At 45.4% G+C, this 10,321-nt stretch overlaps 1 long non-coding RNA gene across 1 annotated transcript; it reads left to right on the forward strand.

The window, feature by feature from the left end:
* Positions 1 to 1,285: 1,285 nt before the first annotated feature.
* Positions 1,286 to 4,975, forward strand: LOC135180038 (uncharacterized). Its single transcript, XR_010304257.1, has 2 exons — positions 1,286 to 1,618; positions 3,612 to 4,975. It is a non-coding gene; the product is annotated as an uncharacterized LOC135180038 (long non-coding RNA).
* The last annotated feature ends 5,346 nt before the right edge of the window (positions 4,976 to 10,321 follow it).

Consider the following 10,321-nt stretch of genomic DNA (forward strand, 5'->3'; position numbering starts at 1 on the left):
CCCTGATTGCTTTGTAATGTCTATCGCTGTACTTTGAATACGATTCTGTATTTTCTCTCCAATTGGATTTGAGAGTTGAATTTCTGTTGGCTCTCTTTTAAAAATCCACGACAGTGGTTAAAACTGTAACTGCCCTTCGGAAAATGTGCAGCACCAACGATTTAAAGCAGTCTGACTGCACCTGCAGCATGCAAGATTCCTGAGGACTTTATAAGTGTGGTGTTGTCAGCACACCGGAGGGGCAGGAGGTCACCCAGAGGCAGCCAGACAGGCTGGAGGTGTGCCCAGGTGAACCTCATGAAGTTCAACAAGAGGAAGCGCAGTGTCCTGCACCTGGGCTGGAACAAGCCCCACTGTCAGTCCAGGCTGGGGGATGAGGTGTTGGAGAGCAGCCCCACTTCGGGGTGCTCGTGGACCAGAAGCTGGACATGAGCAGACGGTGTGAGCTTGCAGAGCAGAAGGAAATCACATCCTGGGCTCCATCAGAAGAAGTGTGGCCAGCAGAGCCAGAGGGGTGATTCTGCCACTTTGCTCTGGTGAGATCTCACCTGCAGTACTGCATCCAGTTCTGGAGCCCTTATTATAGGAAGGACATGGACCTGATGGAGCGGGTCCAGAGGAGGCCATGAAAATGATCAGAGGGCTGAGCAGCTCTGCTACAAGGACAGGCCGAGGGAGCTGGGGGGGGGGGTCAGTCTGGAGAGGAGAAGGCTCCGGGGTGACCTAATAGCATCCTGCCAGTGCCTGAAGGGGACTACAGGCAGGATGGAGAGAAGCTGTTTACGAAGGCCTGCAGGGACAGTACAAGAAGAGCAGATTGGACGTTAGGAGCAAGCTCTTTACCGTGAGGGCAGTGGAGCACTGGAACAGGTTGCCCAGGGAGGTGGCTGAGGCCCCTTCCCTGGAGACATTCAGGGCGAGGCTTGAGGAGGCCCTGGGTGCCCTGGGCTGGTGGGGATGTCCCTGCTGAGCGCAGGGCTAGACTAGATGACCCTTTCCGTCCCGGCGCATTCAATGATTCCATGGTAAAGCTAAACAAATGATGAGGGTCTCTGCACCGTGGTAAGCACGCAGAGGTGGCGCAGTGACTGCCTGGAGGAAGGCCACCTGCTGCGCGGCTGCACTCGGCCGTGGCCGTTCCAGCCGCAGACCTTGCCCTCCTGCCGGAGCTTTGCCTGATCTGCAGCACAGTTTTCTGTGAGAAGCACTTTCTCCTTTCCGGTGCTAGAGAATACGCTGTGGGTTTGGGGGTTCTTCGGGCAGACAGTCTCAGCCTCACCGAAGGGAAAACGAAGCCAAGCCGCGGCTCAGGGCTCAGGCTCCCTCCAGAGGACAGATTCAGTCACTTCTGCAAAGCCCTGGCAACAGAAACCTGCCCTGAGGGACTCCTGCCGAGCACCAACCCTCCCCGGCTGGGCACAGGCACGTTGCAGACGAGGGGGGTAGGCACAGTTCTCCAATGTGCATGCTGCGCACCGTGGTGCCGATGGGGGGGGGCACCCACGCTCCAAAGCCGTCCCCGCACGACTTGTGGAGTGCAGCGTGCGGGCTGCCCAAATGCCCTGTTCCAGCAGGCAAGGAAAGCGACTGAAGAAAGGCAGGGATGCAAGCAGAGGCTGTAAGTATTTATGTCTACCCATGACCCTACAGTGTATCCTACCGTGGCCCTGCTAGTCGTGTTTCTGCTGAAAAATGTTGCCCAGACATACTAAACTAATGGGATTGAGTAAAGGATTATTTCCAAAGGTACAACTGCTTGAAAAAAATCTAGGATGACTTATTTGTAATATCATGTAAAGTACAGATCATTGTCTGGCTGTCATCTCAAAATGGCAGCGAACTAAGCCCTTGGTGATGGGCTCATTCATCCAGCCCATTTAAATGCCAGCTGCCCTTTCTAGCTGGCACTGCAGCGCCGCGGAAGCAGCAGCTCTCGGGGTTCAGCACGTCGCTGTGAATTCCTGAATCCGAGGCTGCACAGCTCTTTCTATCACGGTGCAAGTTCCCCGCAGTCTTGTGGATTCGTTACTGCCAGAAACAACGGGACGTAGACATTAATTAGACTAATTATGAGCAATTTACACAAATGAAAGATGACTTTTATCCTTTTCCCTCGTTTTGGCAAACTTTCTCCTTACTGCTGACAAACAAGCAAGTGGTAATGTGTGTTTTCCTCTCGCACAGCCACGCACACATTGCTCCCAGGATCCTGCAGTAAAGAAGGACTGTCTCAGGTTGTTTCTAAGCAGTACGCACTGTACTGTCTAAGGCTGATGCTGCTACAAACAGCCCGTGCAAAGAACCCGGGGGAGACTTAGCTAGGGAAGGGTCCCCCTCGCTGTTGCAATTCGGCAATACTTTAAGCCACAGGGTAAAGAATGCCCTAAAGAGTCTGCATCTCAAGCTTTGTTTTGAGCACACACCATACAGCTCCTGTATATTTTCTGACCATGAGGTCTCAAATCGATTGAAAAATGCATACAGCTTCCACAGAACAGAGTAAACCCTTCCTGCTTTCAGACGGGGCACGTTTTGGCACACAGCTGTTTCACTCAGCTTTTTAACAGGTGCTGTTCTCAGATCTTTCATCAGCCTGGGAGTGACTTCAAAAAATCTCAGCTCTTAGTGTGATTTGCACTCCTCTGTTCCACGTTGTCATTAGCCATAACGAGCAGCTGAGCTCATTGCAACGATAAAATAATCTCTGCTCGTGCAATACTGGTTTTGGGGTCAGACACAGCCCTTTTTACTTTCCCCAGCGTGATCCCCAGCACGCCTCTTAAAAGCACTTGCTCTTAGGTATGGTAGATGTCCCCACAGTTGCTGCTACATCCTCAGCAGAAGCTTTCTGAACACGTGGAGTTCTACTCTGCTGGCAGCAGAACACCTGCCATACCTTGCTCTCCAAGTCCCAGCTGAGGAGGGCTTTGGCAAAACGTTGTAAAGCCCTGTTTTGAGATTCTAATTCCAAGTGTGATGATTCAAGACAGATTTTTGCAAAGGAAAGCCCCAGGCTGCCTATTCGGTAGGGTTGTGCAGTCCATAATTTCATATATAAAATGTAACGTTTTTGTGAGATACATCAGGGAAGACTCAGTCATTCAGGAAACAGCATCTGACTCAATAGAGGGAATGTGGTTTCTCCATTCTTATTGTTCTAAACAGTATTTTAAGTGGAAATGATGCTCTGTGTCTATTTTCAGTACATCATTTTCCCTTGTTTGTGGAATATCCAGTCTGGATTCTATCTATTGCTCTGGAATCTGTCCATATTGCAACTGACAAGGTGAGGAACAAGTTCAAGCACAAGCTGAATCACACATATCTTAAGTAGATGATGTACATGTACAATATTTTGAGAGATAAAGGATAAACTGAGATCTGTGAGGTTCCTCTGGATTGTGGAATGTTCTACACAGTAGCTACTTCCCCTGACAGAGTAGTATTTTAGTCATCACAGCTTACTTCTTTTCCCCACACAATGTACCATTAACACATATTTCCCTTTCAATGTCCTAAAGGCAGACCAGCAGGAGGACTCACTGACACATTGCACTGCCTGTCCACTAAAGGTATGAGTGTGTTTACAAGCGTACTGTATATTGTTCCAGACTGACTGGAGAGCTAAAGAGGATTTCTTTCCGGTTCACATCTGGACACTGCTGGCTTGAATGCGCTGCAACATCACAGCAAGAGGGGAAAATCAAACCTACCCCCTCATCAAGGACTCAGCATCCAGGGGAAAAGAGACCTAGTGCCAAGCATGTGCTGAGAAGCTGGTTCAGCCCCTCACAGATGAGAAGAGCCATGTGCTGGGCTCCCCGGGGCAGAGCCAGCCTGCCCGAATGCCAGGATTTCAACAAAAGGTGATGCTTCTCCCACTCCACAGTGGTAGCACAGAGCAACTTTGTGGCCAAGCAGTGTCCACTTCAGCTATGCAACCATCCCAGTTAAATTTCACTGAGATACTGCCCAAAACATCAGTGTGTGCCAGGATGAGCCTTCTGTTACACAAATAACCACAGAAGCAGAAATAACAAAGTCAGCCCCAGCATTTACCTATCAGTGCAGGCTCAGCCCATGCAGCCTGCTCTTGGATCAGCACTATAGATACGTGACAGAGCTAAGAATAACAGATTCATTTTTTCATGGTAAACTAAGGCAGATCAGACTCTGAGGGGGTCAGGGAGACACTAATTATACCTGCCAGAGGGAAAGCAAATAACACTTAGAGAGCATCAAATCAAATGCTCCTGTGGCAGTTGTGGGCCCTTGCTCTTACAGAATGCCTTAAATTAGTTGCACCAAGGTTCACCAGCTTCTGAGGAATTTATTTTAAAGTAAAACTAATTTCATCTTAAAACTGAAGAAGTGCTTTTATACTGGAGTTCTTACATGAATATGACTCTATTTGTTGTTACTAGTAATAGCTGTGGTTGTTAAGGTGCATGGCACCTGCTTGGCCAACAGTGAGTTTCTTACTCATACAAATCTCTCCTAGTGCTCATGCCAGCCCCTGCTGTCAGCCTGCCACCACAGCCTGCCATTCAGCTGACGGCAGGGCCTCCACAATCTGTCCTTCCTTCCTTTAGTGCACAGAGCTGGCTGTGCACACAGGCAAACAAAGAGCATGTGTGCTTAGTCCAGGGCATCAAGACCATGCACACAGTAGGAGTCACGACAGCAGACCATCAGATGACTGCAGTGCCTTCCTCAAGCAGCCATGGATCCATCCCAAACCAAGGGTTTTGAAAGCAGAACCAATCTGGGGGCTCACACAGACCAGTGAGCATAGGGCACTAAGCTGGATAAGGCTAATACAAACAGGCATTACTGCTTCTGTCAAACAAAACTGAAACTCTGCTCTGGTTATTGAGAAATTCTAATGTAAAATGGACAATGCTGGGTCTCACAACTCTTAATATGCTAATTTCATATTGATTCCTTCATAAATCAATAAAGTGAAAGGTCCTCAGTAACCCTCCCTTTTTAATTATCAGACAGTGACACACTGAAGTCTACTGACTCACAGCAGTGGCTGCATAATGGAAATGCCCTTGGAAATGCAAGCTTTTGTACCCTTCATGTTTCTCTGTTGTAATTCCACAGATCTATACATCACCAACGAGCTATTTTCAGGCTGATACAGTGCAAGGACATTGGGGTGGTGGCAGTTTATCAATGACTTTCTCTTCCTGTTTTTTCATTAATGCTATTTAAGAGGGCAAGCTATTTCTGTCAGGAGCTTCCTAGAAACATAATGGATTTTACAGCACAGCCATAATAGTGCAGCACTATGCCTGTCCCTTCCCTGTATTAATTATGATCATATTTGCATTCAGAATGCAGCCTTATCTGAATCCAAAGCAAATTGCTGTCTTTGAAGGAGAAAGGCTTCAGCACAACAATTGCAAGAGCTGTCCCTTTAGGTACCGTGACACTACTGCATGTGCTACCTAAGAGCCAGAGCAGTACCTTTCATGATCCACATGAATATATCTCAAAGTACAAAGCATCTCTGAAAACAGGAAATCTGCACTGCAGTGTAGATTTTGGGGTCAGTCTAACTGTGCCTCCCTGCACATCGCCTCATTGGCATTTGGTCACTATTATGTATGACAATAAACAGGCTCACCTCAACATATTTTCTTATCAAGTCAGTCAAAATTGACAGTGATCCATTTTTCATATATATGACTTTCACTGAGAGAAATGTAATGGTTCTTCCTTTGTCTGGACTCTACCTGAACCAGCCTGGTATTTCTCATTTCTCTGCCTTATAAGTGACAGATAAATAAGCCTTTGCTTTTCCCTGGGCCCCTAAGCAAGTCTCAAAGGCTTCAAGCTCTGGGAAGAGCTGGAAATGCACTACAGTACATACTTAAAGCCTATTTATTTGGTGAGATTAAAAGTAAGGGTTATGTTCATTTCAACAAAGAAAGCATTAACTCTGACTTCAAGGCCAGCAAACTGCACATATTTGCTTACAGTCCCAATTAAAATGTTTCTCTAAAACACAAGCGTAAGAGCACTGCTAAAGCTTGACCTTTGGGTCCTATGTGTACCAGAAGAGCAGGCTATTTATGATACTGTCTGCTGAAATAAGCAAATCAGAAGGTCACTGACTTCAAAACTCTCTAACTTCAATCTTTTTTCCTATTTCACAAACAAGAGGTGCATAGGCTATGCAGAGCTTCAAAACATTTGAGTCCTGCTGCAATCTTTGCCCTTGTAAATGGGAAGTAAAAAGAAAACAAATCTAAAAGTAAAGAGTTGCTTTCTTCAGAGATTTGCTCTTCTCTTCACTGGGGTGTTGTTTCTGAAAAGGATATTGTAAAAGAGTTTAAATACTTTTTTTTCCTGATACTATATGCAGGTGGAAGCTCTCCAGTATGAAAATGGCTCATGGTGTGGTTGATAGGTAGTCATGAAGAGCCTTTCAAAATAAGGCCTCCAGATCTCCTGGGGTCATCATGTAAACAAAATATGTAAGCCAATGTGTGAAATGAAAATGTGTGAAGCCATTCAACAGGCATTGGAAAAGTACCTTCAGTCAGTCCTGATGACAGCAGGTGTCCCACCACGGAACACACCACCAGCTGCAGGAAGAGTCAGTGTGCCTTTCCAGTGTGCCTTTCTGACCCAGCAGCTTATGGAGTTGTTTCCCCATCAAGGGCTTTACAGGTAACAAGGTCTTGCTGAAGCATTGTACAGAAAAGAGGAGGAGAAAGAAAATGTTCAAATATTTTGTATTAGCTAAATATCATCTCTGCTTTCCAAGAGCAAATGGTGATACATCAAATATCAAGGCCCTGAGGTCTCCCATGGTGGCTGAGTACCTGCCCTCATTCAATACTACCACACTTCATGGGCTCAGGAGTCTCATTTCAGCACAGCCCCGAACCATTCATCCCAGCTCCAGTGATGCCAAAGCACTGCCAGGCTCTTACAGAGTGGCCAGCCCTCACTGCTCCTTGACAGCAGGCAGGGTTGGAAAGACTTAGATCCTTAGGATGTACATCTGTCTGAGGCACACCAGACACCTGTCCAGCAGAGCAATTCCTGCTGACACACCACCTTTCTCTTGCCATTCTCATTATGAACCTCAGGGTGCCCTGATGTACCTTAGGACACAGCACACTGAGAGTCACACCTGAGACACAGATGCTATGTACACCGTTCCGTGGCTTCACAACGTCACTGGAGAGTTTCATCTGCTTTTCAGTCATGATTTCATCAAGTATCCATTCATGCTGTCTTCTCATGGGTAAACAGTAATAGAACAAGAGGGAATGGCCTCAAGCTGCCACTGGGTAGGTTTAGACTGAACATTAAGAAACATTTTCTCAACAGCAAGAGTGGTCAGACATTGTAATGTGCTGCCCAGGGAGGTGGTGGAGGCCCCAACTCTGGTGGTGGTTATAAGTCATTTGGATGTGGTGCTTGGGGATATGGTTTAGGGTGAACCTTGTAAAGTAGGAATATGGGTTGGACTTGATGATCCTGAGAGTCTTTTTCCACCTGAATGTTTCTGTGATTCTGTGATAAGCTCAGCACTTAATGAAAAAAACAAACCAAAAAAGAAACCCCAAACCACAAAGCAGTCACATGGGGGAAAAGTTTCAGTAATTACACATATATAATTCATTTGCCTATTTGCTGACAGACAACTCTTTTCAACCATTTGTATGAAAATGAAAACAAAGAAGTATTTTTCTCACATGTATGTGAGAAAGTTGCCCACAGAGAAGACACAAAAAGCAAGTGCACTCAGGCTGTCTTTTCTGAACCACAGACCGAGCTGCTTGAGGCTTTCCAAGCTCAATGAGATGCCCTTTGCTGTGTGCAGCTTCCCAGGCCCATCTGTACCAGCTTCTGTCACGCAGCCATCTCAAAGTGCATGCGTTAAAATTTAAGCTGGGCTGTTTACAAAACAGCTCCAGGACTGTCCCTTTGTGGAAACACTGGTTTGCAGAACATCTGTTGCTCTCAATAGCCAATACGGAGCCATTTGTTTCATCTGAAAGCAGTGGCATTTCCCTCTGCTATAGCTACTCTTCCGTGAATCAAAGGGAATATGTTCAGACCATTCAGCCATTATTAATCTTTTATCTGGGGACCCTGTCTTTCTCTGATCACGTATTTACCAGCATTCATTTTGGCTTGATTTTTAATTGCCTGTTTTCTCTGATGATTTCTACTAAATAGAAAGCAACTCAGAATCTGAACAGGTAGAAGAAATAGGATACGTGGGAGAAAACTTGTGCTGCTTCTTGATTGGAGCAAATGCTCAAACTATGTGATTTCCCCCAGCCAATAATTTGGAAGAAAAAGAGCCCAGGAAGGTTCTTTTTCAGTTTGCGATGTTTAATATTTCTATGCAAGCCACTACTATTTGAAAAGGAATAATGTGTTTTTCACTTAGGAATGTGAAAACAGAGAGACTGCCATTTCATACATACGTATCTTGAAACATGTCTTCCTGTCAGAGAAGCTATCAAAGCCAGCTCACTCTTGTGCTCAATATCCTGCTTGAAACATCAGCAAGAAAATCAGTGAGCACAGTTTTTCAGGAGTGTTCCAGTTTCATTTGGGAAAGAAACCAAAACACAACCTAACAACACTATGAAAACCCTACCTGGAATCCCTTCTTGACTGTACCTCCATTTCTACAAGCTCTAGGTACAGACAAAACAAACATTATTTTCCAAGGAGAAGAGGTGAATCCAAGGGAAATAGCATGCAAAGCAGATTCCCACTTCGTGCAGCATGCATAGTGGCTGGCTACAAATGCAGTGTGTGTTTTCTCATGAGCACAGATGGCACCTCATCTGGATAGGAGGAGAGCTGAGGATGCAGCATAGAGAATATTGGAGTACTTGTGCTTCCTAAGGAGCAGCCCCTCTGCCTGCCCAGGCAGTGATTTAGCTTTTGCTACCTCAGGGCAGCCCCTGGCAGATATCACACAGTCCAGCATTCGCTACTGTAGTGCAGATTCTCTGAGATTAGTGAGCTCCCGAAACTAGTCTGGGAAACTCCCCAGCAGGAGACTGTGGTTCTGGACACATGCAAATCATTTCATTAGTGATGCTTAAACCCTGCAAAGCTTCAGCATTTCAGAAAGCAAAATGATCAAAAGCTCTTTCGCTCCTATTTATCCATTCCAAAGGTTGGATTTCTGTCTCTGGCTTAGAAATGCCAAAAAATTCAGTGGCTTTCTCCACCAAGTTTTATTTTTCTTCTGAGACTCAGTGGCAGAGGGAGAAGAGGAATTAAAGGCTAGCAGGAGGAATGAACTCTCTTCATGCTGTAAGCATTTGGATTTGTAGCTACAAAGGCCTTTCCAAGTGAAATAAGGTAACTTCATTTATGATATCATTAGGAAAATAGGGAGAGAAAGAAAATGATTGCTTCTTCAGTTGTGAGGCTTCCATTGGCAAGTCGGGATTTTTTGTTGTAAATACATCTTCCTACATCCGGCTGAGAACCTATCTCATTAAGTGCTCAGAATTGCTATAGGGCAGAGAAAGCTGTAGGATATGAAGAAAAAAGCCCTTGTGGATTTGTCTTGTTGCCAGAAATAACAAAGCTATTTAAGAAAGAAAGAAAAGCTCTCCCAGGCTAGGATTGAGTTTGAGAAACTGTTCCTTTCTAGGTATAAATACAAATTTGGTTTACTCTTAAAAAACAGAAATATATGAGGATTTCTGAGTAATCCTAACAAAAAAGTCCTCAGTGATCTTTAGAAGAGTTATTTTACACTGTAGAGTTACTAACCAAGTAGCACTACTGACTGTGCCTGGACAATCGGGTTCACACAGAGAGGTGACAGCAGCTGAACATACAGCCACCTTCAGTACCCTGTAGCCATCTACAGGGTACAGATCCAGAAACTGGTTTTCTGTCTGTATGATTTGGATGGGTTTGGGGGTTGCCTCCCTCAATATTAATCTTTCACCTCAAAGGCTGCTGTGAAGGGCTTTGATTTTTTTCTGTCTGTAGTAGTTGTTAAAGCTGACTTCAGGGTTACTGCTTTAAACACTTCATGCTCGAAAAGATCTCATTTCTCATCTGGTATTTCCATTCCAGTTTCTACTGATGAAACACTGATGAATCCTTAATTATCAGAAGCACCCTTCTTGGATTGAGCAACAGGGCTTCTAGACAGCTGATGATCAGTTGGGGTTTCCTCAGGATGTGATTGAAAGTTGAATTCTTCTTGTCTCAAGGAAAATACCTTAAAAGTTTATCCTCATGGATAGAAACATTAAAAAAATAAGGCAGGGCAGTAGGCAAGGAAATTAGCTGCGTAAGCAGCAAA

The sequence above is a fragment of the Pogoniulus pusillus genome, chromosome 12 (assembly GCF_015220805.1).
Source record: "Pogoniulus pusillus isolate bPogPus1 chromosome 12, bPogPus1.pri, whole genome shotgun sequence".
Taxonomy (NCBI): domain Eukaryota; kingdom Metazoa; phylum Chordata; class Aves; order Piciformes; family Lybiidae; genus Pogoniulus; species Pogoniulus pusillus.